The sequence below is a fragment of the Bos grunniens genome, chromosome 2 (assembly GCF_055505025.1).
Source record: "Bos grunniens cultivar Pamir isolate PY7600 chromosome 2, Bosgru_T2T1.0, whole genome shotgun sequence".
Taxonomy (NCBI): Eukaryota; Metazoa; Chordata; class Mammalia; order Artiodactyla; family Bovidae; genus Bos; species Bos grunniens.
The window spans coordinates 47369625-47387984 of NC_141166.1; positions in this window are offsets into that span (position 1 = coordinate 47369625).

The window sequence follows — 18360 nt, forward strand, 5'->3', positions numbered from 1 at the left end:
TCGTCCGCTTCTCGTGTCTTCAATCTTTCCCAGTATCAGGGTCTTTTCCACTGAGTCAATTCTTTGCATCAGGTGGCCAAAATATTGGAGCTTCAGTATCAGTCAGTGAATATTCAGGACTGATTTCCTTTAGGATGCACTGGTTGGATCTCCTTGCAGTTCAAGGGACTCTCAAGTCTTCTGCAACACCACAGTTCAAAAGTATCAGTTCCTCACCACTGAGCTTTCTTTATGGTCCATCTCTCACATCTGAACATGACTACTGGGAAAACTATAGTTTTGACCAGCCGGACCTTCGTTGGCAAATTAATGTCCCTGCTTTTTAATCTGCTCTCTAGGTTGGTCATAGCTTTTCTTTCAAGGAGCCAAGTGTCTTTTAATTTCATGGTTACAGTCACCATCTGCAGTGATTTTGGAGCCCAAGAAAATAGTCGGTCACTGTTTGCATTGTTTCCCACCTATTTGTCATGAAGTGATGATCTTAGTTTTTTGAATGTTCAGTTTTAAGCCAGCTTTTTCACTGTCCTTTCACTTTCATCAAGAGGCTCTTTAGTTCCTCTTCACTTTCTGCCATAAGGGTTGTGTCATCTTCGTATCTGAGGTTATTGAAATTTCTCCGGGCAATCTTGATTCCAGCTTGTGCTTCATCCAACCTGGTATTTTGCATGATGTACTCTGCATATAGGTTAAACAAGCAGGGTGACAATATACAGCCTTGATGTACTCCTTTCCCAATTTGAAACCAGTCTGTTGTTCCATGTCTGGTTCTACCTGTTGCTTCTTGGCCTGCATACAGATTTCTCAGGAGGCAGGTCAGGTGGTCTGGTATTCCCAACTCATGAAGAATTTTCAAGTTTGTTGTGATCCACAGTGACAAAGGCTTTGGTGTAGTTAATGAAGCAGGAATAGATATTTTTTTTGGAACTCTTTTGCTTTTACGATGATCCAGGGAATGTTGACAGTCTGATCTCTGGTTCCTCTGCCTTTTCTAAATCCAGCTTGAACATATGGAAGTTCTTGGTTCACGTACTGTTGAATCCTACCTTGAAGAATTTTGAGCATTACTTTGCTTGCGTGTGAGATGAGTGCAATTGTACAGTAGTTTGAACATTCTTTGGCATTGCCTTTCTCTGGGATTGGAATGAAAACTGACCTTTGGTCCTGTGGCCACTGCTGAGTTTTCCAAATTTGCTGGCATACTGAATGCAGCACTTTCACAGCATCATCTTTTAGGATTTGAAATAAAGTGAAGTCGCTCAGTCATGTCCAACTCTTTGCGACCCCGTGGACTGTAGCCCACCAGACTCCTCTGTCTATGGGATTCTCCAGGCAAGAATACTGGAGTGGGTTGCCATGCCCTCCTCCAGGGGATCTTCCCCACCCAGGGATCGAACTCGGGTCTCCTGCATTGCAGGCAGACAGTTTATACTCTGAGCCACCAGAGAAGCCCCAAGCTCAACTGGAATTCCATCCACTAACTTTGTAGTGATGTTTCCTAAGGCCCACTTGACTTTGCACTCCAGGATGTCTGGCTGTAGATGGGTGATCACACCATCATGGTTACCCGGGTCATGAAGATCTTTTTTGTGTAGTTCTTCTGTGTATTCTTGCCACCTCTGTTAGGTCCATACCATTTCTGTCCTTTGTTGTGTCCCATCTTTGCATGAAATGTCTCCTGGGTATCTCTAATTTTCTTGAAGAGATCTCTAGTCTTTCCCATTCCGTTGTGTTCCTCTATATCTTTGCACTAATCACTCAGGAAAGTTTTCTTATCTCTCCTTGCTGTTCTTTGGAACTCCACATTCTGATGGGTGTATCTTTCCTTTTCTCCTTTGCCTTTATCTTCTCTTCTTTTCTCAGCTATTTGTAAGGCCTCCTCAGACAACCATTTTGCCTTTTTTGCATTTCTTTTTCTTGGAGATGGTCTTGATCACTCAAAAAACAGTTTGTCCCTAAAATCACCTGTCTTGGATCCTACTTATTTTCCTTATCAAGCAGACTAAATTTTGGTAAATTAATCTGTTTTGGCTGATTTATTTTTCCTTAACAATCTGACCTTTGCCCCATGCCCCTTCCAACTTCATGGAAAATTACTTTTTTCAGGGTTCTTTCTCTAAATTATTGCCAAATACAGTGGTTCTTTCAATCTTGAGAATTTAAGGTGTTACCTGTCTCCTTAAAACCTCACTGCAATTATGACTGACTTGTATTGTTGTATGGCAGAAACCAACAGAATATTGTAAAAATTAAAAAACAAAAAAACAATTTCCCTCCAGCCCTCCTGGTTACCTCTGCATGCTCCTTTGTATTTGCTCGTTCATCTTTTTTGTGGTCACACCTTTTACCATCTTTCCTCAGATTTTCTTATGTGGCAGCATTGTACATTATCAGGGATTTAACTTTTATCTTCATTTAAAAGAGTTCCAAATTTATCTATTGAACAAATATTTGTTGAGTCCAGGCTCTGTGCCCTTTGAGGTTGAGGGAACAGCAGTGGAAAGATCTTGAGGTAGGAAAAAAATCTGACTCACTGGAGGAGCTGACAGAGGCTATTGTGACTAGCTGGTTGGAGATGAGAGAATGTGGGGAGCAGAGGAAAGTGGCAAGAGTCAGTCTTTTAAGGATAGCCCCATCCTTTTTCTCAAGCCACCAATTCACCATATCCGATATCTTTACAAGAATACCAAAGTAAACCCTTGGTACTACTGATTACTTTTCTCCCAAAATCACGTTTCTCACTTCTGAAGTTCTGTTAAAAATACAACGTTTTACTAATAAAAATAATAGCTCCTTTAATACAGCAAGTGTGTGTTGTGCATTCTTCTAAGCACTTTCTTTGTGTGTGGGGCCTTTTGTTTATTTGTAAAAAAAAAAAAAGCTGAAATTATGTTTTAAAGAAAGCTTTGTGAGTACCAAAGCTTTACATGATAGTTGTGTGTGTGCTCTTTTGTGTCTGACTCTCGGTGACCCCACAGACTAGCCCACCAGGCTTCTCTATCCACGGGATTTTCCTGGCAAGAATACTGGAGTGGGTTGCCATTTCCTCCTGCAGGGGATCTTCCTGACCCAGGGATTGAACTCACATCGAACTCACATCTTCTGCACTGGCAAGCAGATTCTTTACCACTGAGTCATCTGGGAATCCCTCTTACAAGATTCTTAACCTTGATAATTGGGGTTCCAGATACGTTTGTATTGTTGTTATTGGTATCCTTGAACTGATTGAAATTCCTAGCAATATATTCTGCTCCTACTTGATAAATGCTGTGCTAATGTAACTGATGACCTTAAGGAGAGGAGGGATAAATCAGGTCTTTGAGGAAATGTCTCCTAAGACAAGGCCCAGGGCTACCTCAAGTTGGCTTTTGTTTTGTTAGTGCTATATAAAACTGTTATTCAGACTAAGTGCTCAGTTAAGAATTCTAAACTGGCTAAATTTGCAAACCCCCGCTGTTAATAATAAATGTTTTGGTAAAATATTAATAACATTCAAGACAGAATCTTATGATAAAAGTATTTTGGAACTTTTATCATTGATAGGCCAGATTGTCTTCCCTACTTTGAATGTCTTTTCAAAATATTTGATAGAATTCATTGGTGAAGCTACAAAAACAGGCTAGGGCTTTCATTTATGGGAATATTTTAGATTAGTATTTCAGTTCCTTTACTTGTTACAGGTCTGTTCAGATTTTCTCTTTCTTCATGAAGAAATCCATGACTTTTCCTGGCTGAGTTGTCAGGAAAAAGAGTTCTTATTCTTGGGCGCTGCTGTTGTCCCAGTCCATGAATGCTCCTCCTGCTGATTTCCCAACTCTGTTTAATTGGGGTTTCTGTTACTAATTTTTTACACTTCCCCCTTTTGATTAAGATCTTTCTCTGAAAGCATGGCAGATCAACAGTCAAGTTTTCCCTGAAAGTCCGTTAGATGTTCTTTAAGACCACAAACGGAGAAGGCAATGGCACCCAACTCCAGTACTCTTGCCTGGAAAATCCCATGGACGGAGGAGCCTGGTAGGCTGCAGTTCATGGGGTTGCTGGGAGTCGGACACGACTGAGCGACTTCACTTTCACTTTTCACTTTCATGCATTGGAGAAGGAAATGGCAACCCACTCCAGTGTTCTTGCCTGGAGAATCCCAGGGACGGGGGAGCCTGGTGGGCTGCTGTCTATGGGGTTGCACAGAGTCGGACATGACTGAAGTGACTTAAGCAGTAGCAGCAGCAGCAAGACCACAAACAGACTGATCCCTTTTCACTTTAACTATTTTTAGGAATAAGACTTGTTGTTTTGAATTAGTATCTAAGAATTTACTACTGCATGCAGGAGATAAGAAAATGTTTAATTCATAACTTTTATATTAACCATTATAGTAAAATAATAAAGCTCACCCAAAACCCAACTTGCCTTTCCTTGAATGAATCCTGCTTTAGTAGAACAGTGAAAGAAAAAGAAAATCAATGGCACCCCACTCCAGTACTCTTGTCTGGAAAATCCCATGGACGGAGGAGCCTGGTAGGCTGCAGTCCTTGGTGTCGCTAAGAGTCGGGGACGACTGAGAGACTTCATTTTCACTTTTCACTTTCATGCATTGGAGAAAGAAATGGCAACCCACTCCAGTATTCTTGCCTGGAGAATCCCAGGGACAGAGGAGCCTAGTGGGCTGCCGTCTATGGGGTCGCACAGAGTTGGACACGACTGAAGAGACTTAGCAGCAGCAGTAGCAGTCTAATTTGTAAATGAATGAATATTGAAATAATACACACTATAGATTTATTTTGGAGGAGGGCATGACAATCCATTCCAGTATTCTTGCTTGGAGAAACCCATGGACAGAGGAGCCTGGCGGGCTACAGTCCATAGGGTCACACAGAACCAGACATGACTGAAGTGACTTAGCACGCACGCATGTACATGATATATTTTAAGGCCTTATGTAGTTTTTTTTTAAATTAATTTATTTGGCTGCACTGGGTCTTAGTTGCAGCCTATGGAATCTTTAGTTGTGACATATGGGATCTAGTTCCCTGGCCAGGGATCGAACCCACGCGCCCTGCTTTGGGATGTGGAGTCTTAGCCACTGGACCACCAGGGAAGTCCTGAGGCCTTATGTAGTTTTAATTGTTCTGTTTGTTCTGTCGTTTTGTCTGAGACTATACAGTACGTGATTCTCTTCAGTTTATCAAGTATTGTGATTGCTTTGGTTCAGATGTGTCAATAGTGAAGTGAAAATATGCCCCTCAAAAAAAAAGTCAAGTTTTCCAGTTTCAATGGTTTTTTTGACTGTCAGTAACAAGAAGGGTCTTTCCTGGGTGTAGTATCTCATACTGGGGGGAAAGTACACAGATTGGAGACCTATTGAGGTCATATTTGAGGGAGAACTCTTAAGCACATTTTAACCTTATGTCCATATGTTATCAAGATATAGATATTGGAGATTATTTGAAGTATTATGTCATCATCCAAGGTTTGGCAACAAAATTCCAACAAGCCTGATCTGTATATCTTGGGAAAACTCTCTCATTAGATGTCATCTGCTTCAATTCTGAAAAATCTTTGCTTTCAGGTCACCAGATGATAAGCAGTTTCAGTCAAGAGTTTAGTTGTTTCTTTACTGTGTCACAGGAATCTAAGAGTCTGTTCCCTTGAATTTCATAGCACAGAGGTTGGTCAATAGTACTTGAAAAGGCCTTTTCTGGTAAGATCTTCTGGAGGTATCTTTTTCAAAAGAAAAATCTCCAGGTTTTAAGGTGTGATGTTTAAGGTCTTTGTCTCCAGAGAGTGCCTGTGAAAAGATAGTTCTACCAAAGCATGGTTATTTTTGGTAGAGGCGATTAGGCCTTTGTGATATTGGAGTATCTCTCCTTTTATAAGTTGTGGGTCAAAAGAGGCAAGAGCCAAAGGCATTGGGCATCTGGTGACTTTAAGTTTATTAGTTCCAGAAGGTATGGATCTGAGATCTAGAAGGATCAACTGCAGTGCGTTTGGTCAAGGGATTTGTAGGGTTTCTACAAATTTTGTCAATTGAGTCTTAATAGTGCTGTTACTGTATATGACTAAACAAGGGGATGGAGGGTGGTTAATACAGTAAAAGTGTTGTGAAATGAACCAAATAGTGCAGCCTTGTCAAAGTACCTGACCAGTGGGACTTCCCTGGTGGTCTAGTGGTTGAGACTGTGCTGCTACTACATGAGGCACAGGTTCCGTCCCTGGTTGGGGAACTAAGAGCCCACATGCCACACAGAACAGCGAAGGGAAAAGAAAAAAGAAGTACTTGACCAGCAAAATGGGTTTCTCAATCATTGTGAAGTTTAAAACAAGTTCTCCAGGTTGGAGTACTTTTTTCAGAACTACTTTAGCCACAGAAGAGGCAATAGCCCGTTTCAAGAGAAGCCTCCAGTTCAGCATGATATGGACCATGACAAAAACATATCCATGAGATGAAGGAAATTATATGAAATCCATTAGTCAGACCTTAAATGGTCCATTAAGCAATTTAAAATGTCTAGGAACAATATGGATAAGAATCCCTGGGTTGTATTTCAGACAAGTGGAACAAGTGAGATAGGCACTTCTTGTGGCCTTGGTGGTGTTTCTGCACCAATACTGACATAAATGCCAGCATTTTGTCAGTAGACTAATGGTTTAAGTGCATGCACGATTATTGGCCGTGGAAATTTTTAGAGTCTTCAGTAAGATTAGTTTGTTATTTGGTCAAAACTAGAGGTTTCTCTCCTTATTAAACCAATGCTTGTTGAATTTTAAATCTTGTTTTCCCTTTTTGTTGAGGCCAATCGTTGGGCTTCTGTAGTCAGTTTTTCTGTTATCATTTGGGGAAATATCCCTTTGAACCAAGTTAGAGGTTTGGTTGCTGTTGGTTCCTTTAAGAGCACCATTCCTTGTGGAAATGTCAGCAAGATGATTTCCCTTAGCTTCCAGAAAGTCAAGTTTAGAATGCTTCAGAAGCTGAATAGTAGGTAAAGTGGCAGGTAAAAGTATTGTATCCGATAATTCCTGAAACTAGGGGTCATTTTAAATTTCATTTTTGCTGGAGATACAGAAGTTGCTTCCCAACATTCCTAAATCATAAAAGTGCTTTAAAAGTATATATTCTATCAGTGTAAGTATTGGCATTTTTGCCATTGGCTAAAGTGCAAGTCTGTGTAAGAGTGTTTAATTCAACCTGTTGGGCTAATGTCATGGATAAAGATGCTGCCTCAACAACATCAAAAGGAGTTACAGTTGCATACCCAGCACATTCGCCACTGTCACCTTTCTTTTTTCACTGTACACTGTTTAATATAGCAAATATAGAAAATTAAGAAAAATAGAGAAGATATGAAAAGCACTAACTGTGGAAAATTCTGAAAGAGATGGGACTACCAGACCACCTGATCTGCCTCTTGGGAAATTTGTATGCAGGTCAGGAAGCAACAGTTAGAACTGGACATGGAACAACAGACTGGTTCCAAATAGGAAAAGGAGTTTGTCAAGGCTGTATATTGTCACCCTGTTTATTTAACTTATATGCAGAGTACATCATGAGAAATGCTGGACTGGAAGAAACACGAACTGGAATCAAGATTGCCGGGAGAAATATCAATAACCTCAGATATGTAGATGACACCACCCTTATGGCAGAAAGTGAAGAGGAACTCAAAAGCCTCTTGATGAAAGTGAAAGTGGAGAGTGAAAAAGTTGGCTTAAAGCTCAACATTCAGAAAACGAAGATCATGGCATCCGGTCCCACCACTTCATGGGAAATAGATGGGGAAACAGTGGAAACAGTGTCAGACTTTATTTTTCTGGGCTCCAAAATCACTACAGATGGTGACTGCAGCCATGAAATTAAAAGACGCTTACTCCTTAGAAGGAAAGTTATGACCAACCTAGATAGCATATTGAAAAGCAGAGACATTACTTTGCCAACAAAGGTTCGTCTAGTCAAGGCTATGGTTTTTCCTGTGGTCATGCATGGATGTGAGAGTTGGACTGTGAAGAAGGCTGAGTGCCGAAGAATTGATGCTTTTGAACTGTGGTGTTGGAGAAGACTCTTGAGAGTCCCTTGGACTACAAGGAGATCCAACCTGTCCCTTCTGAAGGAGATCAGCCCTGGGATTTCTTTGAAAGGAATGATGCTAAAGCTGAAACTCCAGTACTTTGGCCACCTCATGCAAAGAGTTGACTCAATGGAAAAGAGTCTGATGCTGGGAGGGATTGAGGGCAGGAGGAGAAGGGGATGACAGAGGATGAGATGGCTGGATGGCATCACTGACTTGATGGACGTGAGTCTGAGTGAACTCAGGGAGTTGGTGATGGACAGGGAGGCCTGGCGTGCTGCAATTCATGGGGTCGCAAAGAGTCGGACATGACTGAGAGACTGATCTGATCTGATCTGATTAACAATTTAATGGACATATGTTCTCATAGTCAATGAACCGAAAATCCACAATCTTCTAAAAAATACATAAAACATTTACAGAAAACTGGCCATTGTTGCCTTTTAAGTAAGAACTGTCATTGAACCATGAGATGTCAATGCTACCTAAAGGTATTTCCTGCAGATCATCATGGGGAGTGTGGAGATGACCTGTCAGAAATAAGTTATGGTGAGGGTGAAGGACTTTGCCAGTGGTGGAGGGGAGAAGAATAACAGGGTTAAAGTTAGTACAAATAAACAGACGTGTGAGGAGCAATTAACAAACAGATTTCAAAGGAGGTGAATCAGTTGACTGAAAAATGTTGAATGTGATGAGAATTGAGGAGCACTTCTACTGTATGGGGTATAAAAGTAGATAAAGAGGATCCCATAATTATTTTCTCAGTGACCTTAACCAAAAGGCTGTAATGGCGCTAAGGCAAGGAGGGATATTCCCATACCACAGGGTTCTGTTTCTGGTTATAATATCTTATGAGTTAACCCTGTGTTTTGGGGTGAGTACCCCAAGGACATTCCCTTCCTTTTTATACACAAAAGGGAAAAGGTGAATCTGATCATTGGGAGGCCAAAAGGGCAGGTGGGCTAATCAAACTCTTTTTTAAGGACTTAAAAGCTATGTTGTTTGATTCTTGCCATAAAATTGGATCAGGATTGATGTGCTTTAGTGAAACATACAGAAGTTTGGCCGTAAAAGAGAAATTTAGAATCCAGTTTCAGCAATAACCAGCTAACCTGAGGAAAAACCTCACAATTGGTGCTTGTTTGGGAGTCTGGGAAACTTAGGACATCATGAAGTCTACCTGGATAGGTGTAGTCCTTATTCCGGTATCTGATGCCTTAAATATCAAACCTAGGTTTGGGCAAACTGCAGTTTTTCCTTGGTGACCTTATGTCCCTTTGAGGCTGAAAGCTTTAGCATGTGGATTCTGCCTTCCTGTGAGGAGGCTTGAGAAGGAGAACAAAGAAGCAAATCATTAACATATCACAACAAAGTGGAACCTCTAGGGAAATTATATCATCCAGAATGGCCTTCAGGATTTGTGAGAAATAAGGACTCTCAGTTAAACCCCTGAGGCATAGTGTCAGGCGACTTGGTTTTCTTCCCAGGTGAAGACAAAGTGGTATTGACTAGCTTAATCAATCAGCGTTGATAAAGAATTTGCAAGAATTCACTATAGAAATCAGTAATAGTTGGTGGGAATGGGTATTAGTAATGTGTATGGGTTAACCCATCTGAATGCAGAGTTCCAAAGAATAGCAAGGAGAGATAAGAAAGCCTTCCTCAGCAATCAATGCAAGGAAATAGAGGAAAACAACAGAATGGGAAAGACTAGAGATCTCTTCAAGAAAATTAGATAACAAGGGAACATTTCATACAAAGATGGGCACAGTAAAGGACAGAAATGGTATGGACCAAACAAGCAGAATATATTAAGGAGAGGTGGCAAGAATACACAAAAGTTTACAAAAAAGATCTTAATGACTTGGATAATCACGATGATGTGATCATTCACCTAGAACCAGACATCCTGGAGTGTGAAGTCAAGTGAGCCTTCGGAAGCATCATGACAACAAAGCTAGTGGAGGCAATGAAATTCCAGTTGAGCTATTTCAAATCCTAAAAGATGATGCTGTTAAAGTGCTGCACTCAATATGCCAGCAAATTTGGAAAACTCAGCAGTGTCCACAGGACTGGAAAAGATCAGTTTTCATTCCAATCCCAAAGAAAGGCAATACCAAAGAATGTTTAAACTGCTACACAATTGCACTCATTTCACACACTAGCAAGATAATGCTCAGTATCCCTCAAGGTAGGGTTCAACAGTATGTGAATCGAGAACTTCCAGATGTTCAAGCTGGATTTAGAAAAGGCAGCAACCAGAGATCAAATTGCCAACAACTATTGGATCATCAAAAAAGCAAGAGCGTTCCAGAAAAACATCTATTTCTGCTTCATTGACTATGCTAAAGCCTTTGTGTGGATCACAGCAAACTGTGGAAAATTCTTCATGAGATGGGAATACCAGATCACCTGACCTTTCTCCTGAGAAACTTGTATGAAGATCAAGAAGCAATGGTTAGAACTGGACATGTAACTGGTTCCAAATTGGAAAAGGAGTACGTCAAGGCTGTGTATTGTCATCTTCCTTATTTAACTTATATACAGACTATATCATGCGAAATGCCAGGCTGGATAAAGCACAAGCTGGAATCAAGATTGCCAGGAGAAATATCAATAACCTCAGATATGCAGATGACACCACCCTTATGGCAGAAAGCCAAGAGGAACTAAAGAGCCTCTTGATGAAGGTGAAAGAGGAGAGTGAAAAAGCTGGCTTAAAACTGAACTTTCAAAAAACTAAGATCATGGCAACCGGTCCCATCACTTCATGGCAAATAGATGGGGAAACAATGGAAACAGTGACAGACTTTATTTTCTTGGGCTCCAAAATCACTGCAGATGGTGACTGAAGCCATGAAATTAAGACACTTGCTCCTTGAAAGAAAAGCTATGACCAACCTAGACAGCATATTAAAAAACAGAGACATTATTTTGCCAACAAAGGTCCGTCTAGTCAAAGGTATGGTTTTACCAGTAGTCATGTTTGGATGTGAGAGTTGGACTATGAAGAAGGCTGAGCACCAAAGAATTGATGCTTTTGAACTGTGGTGTTGAGAGTCTTTTGAGAGTCCCTTGAACTGCAATATCAAACTGGTAAATCCTAAAGGAAAGCAGTCCTGAATATTCATTGGTAGGACTGATACTGAACCTGAAGTTCCAATACTTTGGCCACCTGATGGAAGAGCCGACTCATTCGAAAAGACCCTGATGCTGGGAAAGATTGAAGATAGGAGGAGAAGGGGATGACAGGATAAGATGGTTGGATGGCTTCACTGACTTAGTGGACATGAGTTTGAGCAAGCTCTGGGAGATGGTGAAGGACAGGGAAGCCTGGTGTGCTGCAGTCCATTGGGGTGCAAAGAGTCGGATGTGACTGAGTGAACAACAACAACAAAAGGTTAGGAACAACAGGTGTAAAGAGATAACAATGTCGCTTATTGCTTGCATGTCCCAGACAGACCTCTACCCTCAGCCCTTAGGTTTTCTCACCAGTAAATGGGAGTGTTAGGTAGCTCAGTGGTAAAGAATCCACCTGCCAATGCAGAAGACACGGGATCTATCCCTTGTCAGGAAGATATCCTGGAGAGGGAAATGGCAACCCGCTCCAGTATTCTTGCCTGAGAAATCCCATGGACAGAGGAGCCTGGTGAGCTACAGTCCATGGAATTGCAAAGAATCTGACACAGCTTAGTGACTAGACAATAAACAAATGGGAGTGTTACAGAGACTTGCACAAAAGAAGGCCTTGAGTCTTGTAATTTTCTCTTATGGGCTCTGTGCATTGAAGAGGTTCTTTCCTTATAGAGTATTAATTAATTCTGTGAGGAGATTTTGGTGGCTCTATTCGAATCTTGATGGGAGGTATGCAGTGAATTTTGCCAATTTCAGCTGGAGATTTTGTCCATAAGGAGGATGGTAGCTCCTAATTCAATAGGGGCAAATGATCAGTGTTTCCAGAATCACTTCTAGTGCCATGAGAGATGGAGATGCCATAGAATCATTTAATACATCTGGTTGGCTGCTTTGATGACTCAAATTCTAGAATTATTTCCCCCTTTTGGGAGCAAGAAATTCTGCCCATGATACTTCTCTAAGTTTCAGCCTAATAAATGGACACAGGAGGAGGAACTATGGAGAAAAGGATGTGTATGTTTCAAAGGGCCTAAATGAAGGAAATCAGTTCAGAAACAAGAATCTCTTGTGACTCAAGAGATCTCCCTGTTACAACTCAAAGCAGGGGCTGCTTTATTGTAGTGGGGCTGAATACTGAGAGTGTGACTCCAGTGTCAGTTAGGACTGGAAGAGATTCATCCCCAACCTGGAGAAATGTTTCTCCAAGCCAGTTCTGAGGGAGAATTGAGAAGAGCCCCTGTAGTTCCTTGGAGCCCCAACACTGAGAATTGGGAGAATGTTGGAAAGGCTGGTTAGAGGGCTGAAGGCACCAGAAGTGCTTGACTCTGTAGTTATCTTCTCCAGTGGCATAGCTCTTTGTAATAGTAGTAGAAACTAGGAGGGTTTTGGTTTTGTTTAGGGACCTTCAGTTGCTGGAGTTGAAGATTAAGAATTTTGGCAGTCTTCTCTTGAGGTGACTCATCTAGAGATCAAGAGAGTTAGTTTTCTAGATTGACTAAATCTAGTTAATGTGGACATAATTTTGCATTTCATTCTGGCCTCTTTTACTTGAAAGGTGCTGGTTCAGCCCATTAATAGAGTTAAAAGCCCCCTGGGTGGAATCAACATCTGAAGAAAAACCAGAGTTTTCTTTAAAAGTAATCTGAAGTCAATTACAATAGTCATGAACAGTTGTATCAGATTTTTCTGTGCACGTCTGAATTCTCTTCCAATCAATAGGCGTTGGAAATGTCCTAGGAACTGCTCAATGAAGTACCTTAGCGATTGCCTGTGCCTGATAATATAACGAGATAGTGGGCTGGTTTCCTGTTTGTAATCCTAGAAACCTTTCAGTTTTCATCTACTAGTGGCCTGGCCTTCATTGACAAGCATGTGAACTAGCTGATACAAGTCAGAGAAACCAGGTTGGTAAGTTTGAATGACTATAGTAAAATCCTCAGCAAATCTGTGATAGTGTTTGGTTACTTTGGGAAAATCTTTATGGCTCATGGTTCAGCGTTAGTCCAGGGAATGTAAGTAATTAAGGGTTTAGCCTCTGGATTCTCATCTGGCTTAATTTTAAAAGGATAAATTCTGATAAGTTCAGAGGAAGAGGGAGTAGAGAGAATTTCAGAGAAAAAGAGAAGTTCAGAGAAAGAATTGGTCTGGAGGAACTGAGGGCAGCAAAGGAAGGGGGAAGAAGGCATTGGAGGTGGAGCCTGAGACAAAGAAGACGAGGAAGAAGAGCCTGAGGATTTTAGAGCCATTTTTTTCTTAATTATTTGTTTATTCCTCTCAGTTAATGTTGAAATCTTATTTCGCAGAGAGGCACTTTTAGGTTCAGAAATCTCAAAATAACAATGCAAATAATCACTCCACTCAGTTCTGGAAATTTTAGAGCTATTGTAATGTAATTTGGTTTTCAGACTTCCCTGGTGATCCAATGGGTAAGACGCTATGGTCTCAATGTGGGGACCAGGGTTCGATCCCTGGTCAAGGAACTAGAACCCATAGGCTACAACTAAAGATCCTTCATGCCACAACTAAAACATATAGAGTGCAGCAACTAAGACCTGGCTCAGTCAAATAAATAAATATTAAAAATGAAACAAAACAAGAAAGAAAATTAAGTTTGGATTTCAAAACTTTCCCATGATGGCCATTGATATTCTAGTTTTTATGTTTTGGCTTCACTGCCCACCTTGCAGGATCTTAGTTTCTTGAGCCGAGATCTAATTTGGCCATGCAATAACAGTACTAACCACTGGGCTGCCAGGGAATCCCCATTATTTTAAATTGCTTTTGGTCAGGTCGGTCAGAAATATGCATGAAAAAATAACAATGGTTTTTAAACATGAAATTAGCCAGAGTTCCTCTCTAGGGTGGGGTATCCTCAAAACACTTAGATAACTGGGGTACCATTTCTCAGAAGTTTTTCTCCATAGTAAAAGAATAATTAAAAATTTTTTTAAATTATATATGTATTTATTGAAGTAAAGTTGATTACAATATATTAATTTCTGCTGTATAGCAAAGTGATTCGGTTATACATACACATGCTTTCTTTTTCATATTCTTTTCCATTATAATTTATCACAGTGTATTGTATCTAGTTCCCTGTGCTGTACAGTAACTGTGCAAAAGTTTGTAAGTTTGGTTAGGTCCTATTTGTTTTTTGTTTCCTTTTTCTTGGCCTTACTGAGTGGCTTGTGGGATCTCAATTCCTTGATGCCAGGGATTGAACTTGGTCCATGAAAGTGAATCCAGAATCCTACCCTTAGGCCACCAGAAAACTCCTCATTTGTTTATTTTTGTTTTTATTTCTATTGCCTTGGGAGACTGACCTCAGAAAACGTCAGTACGAATTATATCATAGAATGTTTTGTCTACGTCCTCTTCTAGGAGCTTTATGGTTGTTATGTCTTTAAGACACTTTGAGTTTATTTTTTGTGTGAGGATGTGTTCTAACTTCATTGATTTACATGTGGCTGTCCAACTTTCCCAATATTACTTGCTAAAGAGACTGTCTTTTCTCCATTGTGTATCTTTGCCCCCTTTGTTGAAGATTAACTGATTGTAGGTATGTAGGTTTATTTCTGGCCTCACTATTCTGTTCCATTGACCCTTATGTCTATTGTTATGCCAGTACCATGCTATTTTGATTATTGTAGCTTTGTAGTGTTCTCTGAAGTCTGGGAGGGTTATGCCTCCTGCTTTGTTCTTTTTCCTCAGGATTGCTTTTGTCTATTCTGGGTCTTTTATGGTTCGATAGAAATTTTAGGATTATTTGTTCTAGTTCTGTGAGAAATGTCAAGGGTAGTTTGATAAGGATCACATTAAATCTGTGGATTGCTTTGGGTAGTACGGCCATTTAAACAATATTAGTTCTTTCAATCCAAGAGCATATGATATCTTTCCATTTCTAAAAGAATAATTTGCAACAGCTTACAGCTCAAACAACTAATTTCAAACAGCTTAAATAGTTCAAATATCTCAACTTAATGGCTCAAACACCCTTCAGGCCTAATATTAGCCAGTTCTAAGGAAACAGGTTGGTTCCTGAGGGGCCAGACTGATGACTTCTTAGCCACTTCCCATGGAAGAGCCCCTATTCCAATGGAATAGTTATTCAGTCACTAAGTCTTGTACAGGTCTCTGCAAACCCCTGGACTGCAGCACACCAGAGTCCTCTGTCCTCCAGTATCTCCAAGAGTTCGCTCAAATTCACGTCCATTGATTCAGTGATGCTATCTAATCATCTCATCCTCTGCCGCTCCCTTCTTCTTTTGCCTTCAATCTTTCCCAGCATCAGGGTCTTTTCCAATGAGTTGGCTCTTCACATCAGGTGGCCAAGTATTGGAGCTTCAGCTTCAGCGTCAATCGTTCCAATGAGTATTCAGGGTTGATTTCCTTTAGGACTGACTGGTTTGATCTCCTTGCTATCTAAGGGACTCTCAAGAGTCTTCTCCAACACCACAGTTCAAAAGCATTAATTCTTTGATGCTGATGGCTTAATTGACAGTTTCAGTGAAACAGCTTCTGTTGCAGAAGTAATGGGCTGAAGGCTTCACATCCAGTTTCAGTTGAAAGAGTTTGATTTCAGAATCAGAATAAAGTGCCAAATGAGTACTCACATACAGAACAAGACCTTAACCAAGAATGACAAAACCTTAAAACTAATTCTGAGTTAAGTCCTGGAGAGCTTCTATTGCAAAGAGGCTAGAAGCCTGAGTCCAAAAGAAAGTCATACCTTCAAACTTAAGGGTCAGCAAGAAAAGCAGTGAGCTCACTGGGCATAATTGTGGGTAATTCACCTGTTGGCTCACCAGCCCCAGAACTGTTGAGGATCTTCTCTGGCCCCCATATGGGCTACAAAAACATTGACCTAAAACAGATAGACTGGCAGTTATTTCTCCAGCAAAAATGGATTTGTTTAGTATCAGCAGACACACTCTATTATTTAGATTTTTGAGGCTTAGGGATCCAAGAAACCTGGCATTCAATCTCTCCACATAGGAATGATGACAGGTGAAGGGGAAAACTCTTTGTTCTTGTAAAGTGTTTATTCAGAAAGTAGTTTGAGGTAACTTGCTAAGTAAGTAATATTTTGGATGACCACAATATCTACATTCTAAGTTATGCAACTTTCAAAGCATTCATTAAAAAACAAAACTGAACAAGGTTAACTGTGACAGCGTATGATATAATTGTTAGCTATTGAATTATTTAAGAAGGACTCTTTATTGCTCATTAAGTCACATCCTTTGGTATATTAAAATGCAAAGGAACTCTTTCTTGTTCAAAAGAAGAAATCTTACTGATGATGCAGATTTAAATGTTTCTGTGTTAGAAAATTATCTCAAATGTAGGTTAAACTGTTGCTTGGCATATTTACATGGCCATCTTTCTTTGATGTCTTTTTATAAAACAAATTTCACTTTTTAGAGTTCTCTGCATGTTGTAAAGTTATTTACCAAAAATAAAAAAGCAACCAAAAGAACAGCTTTACTATTATTATTATTATTAAAGTAGTAGCAGCAGCATACTACTACTCCTACTAGTACTAGTCACTACTACTGCTGCTACCACTTGGTGTGTTCTACTACTATTAACAGTGATACACTGGTCATAGTAGGCCTTACATTTACAGAGGGTGTTAATGTTTACAGAATATTTTCACATGCATTATATACTTTTCACAGAAACTTTGTAAGAAGGACTGCTTTATTTTCAAAGTAAGCTAACGATTATTAATTCTTCCAAAAGAAGGCGATGGACTACCATTGAATAAATTTAGTATCATTTTATCTGGTGAGAAAAAGTAGAAACTTTTTCTTAAGATGCATTTCAGTTTCTATCTTAAAATGCAGTATAAAACTGTCTTAGAGGATTTCCCAGGTCTTTCTGGGACAAAAATATTTTTTTTATTTTAAAACATATCCTTTTCAGAACCTGACTAGTGCAGAAGGCTGTAGCCTCAGAGAATAGTGCTTAATAAGGCTTACCCACAACAGAGATTCTTAGCACTTGGTAACTTGTTATAGGAAGTGTTAAAGTGAATTTCTCCATCAGTTCTCTACACCTATTTCTTTGAATTCATCTCACATTTTAAAATACATAAATGTCATGAAGAAGTTTTAGAAGCCAAGTAAAAAGGTTAAATAACAGTAAGAACTTTGATGTGTTCTAATTGAAAAGACACATGTGCCCCAATGTTCATAGCAGCACTATTTACAATCACCAAGATATAGAAGGAACCTAAGCATCCATCAATAGATGAATGGATAAAGAAGATATGAGAGGGCTTCCCTGGTTGGCTCAGTGGTAAAGAATCCATCTGCCAGTGCAGGAGACATTGGTTTGATCCCTGATCCCGGAAGATTCCGCATGCCTTGGAGTAACTAAGACTGTGCACTGAAACTCCTGAGCCAGTGCTCTAGAGCCTGGAGCCGCAACTACTGAGCCCACGAGTTACAACCACTGAAGCCCATGCACCCTAGAGCTCGTGCTCTGCAACAAGAGAAGCCATAGCAATGAGAAGCCCGGGCACTGCAACTAGAGAGCAGCCCGAGCAGCGACAAATACCCAGCACAGCCTAAAATAAATAAATAAATAATTATTTTTTAAAAGGTATGAGAAATAAATATATATGTGTACATATACACACAATGGAATGTTAGCATATAAAAGAAAGAAGATCTGCCATTTGTTACAACATGGATGAACTTAGAGCATATTATACTTGTGAAATAAGGCAGACAAAAACAGAGGGTATTATGTTTAGTGAAATAAGGCTGAGTCTGTTATCACTCATATGTGGAATCTAAAAAATAAAATGAATTAATATAATAAAAACAGACTCACAGATACAGAGAACAAGCTAGAGGTTATCAGTTGGGAGAGCAAAGGCAGGGGAGGGGCAAGACAGGTCAGGGATTAGAAGATACAAATTAAATGTGTATAAAATAAATAAGCAACAAGGATATATAATATAGGGAAATATGGCCATTATTTTATGATAACTTTAAATAGAGTATAGCCTATAAAAATACGGAATCACTGTGTTGTATATCTGAAACTAATATAATATTGTAAATCAAGTATACTTCAATTTCTAAAAAATCATGTAAAAGTGAAGAAAAAAGGAACTTTGGTATTTAATGACATTTTGAGAATCAGTTGTTCTAGA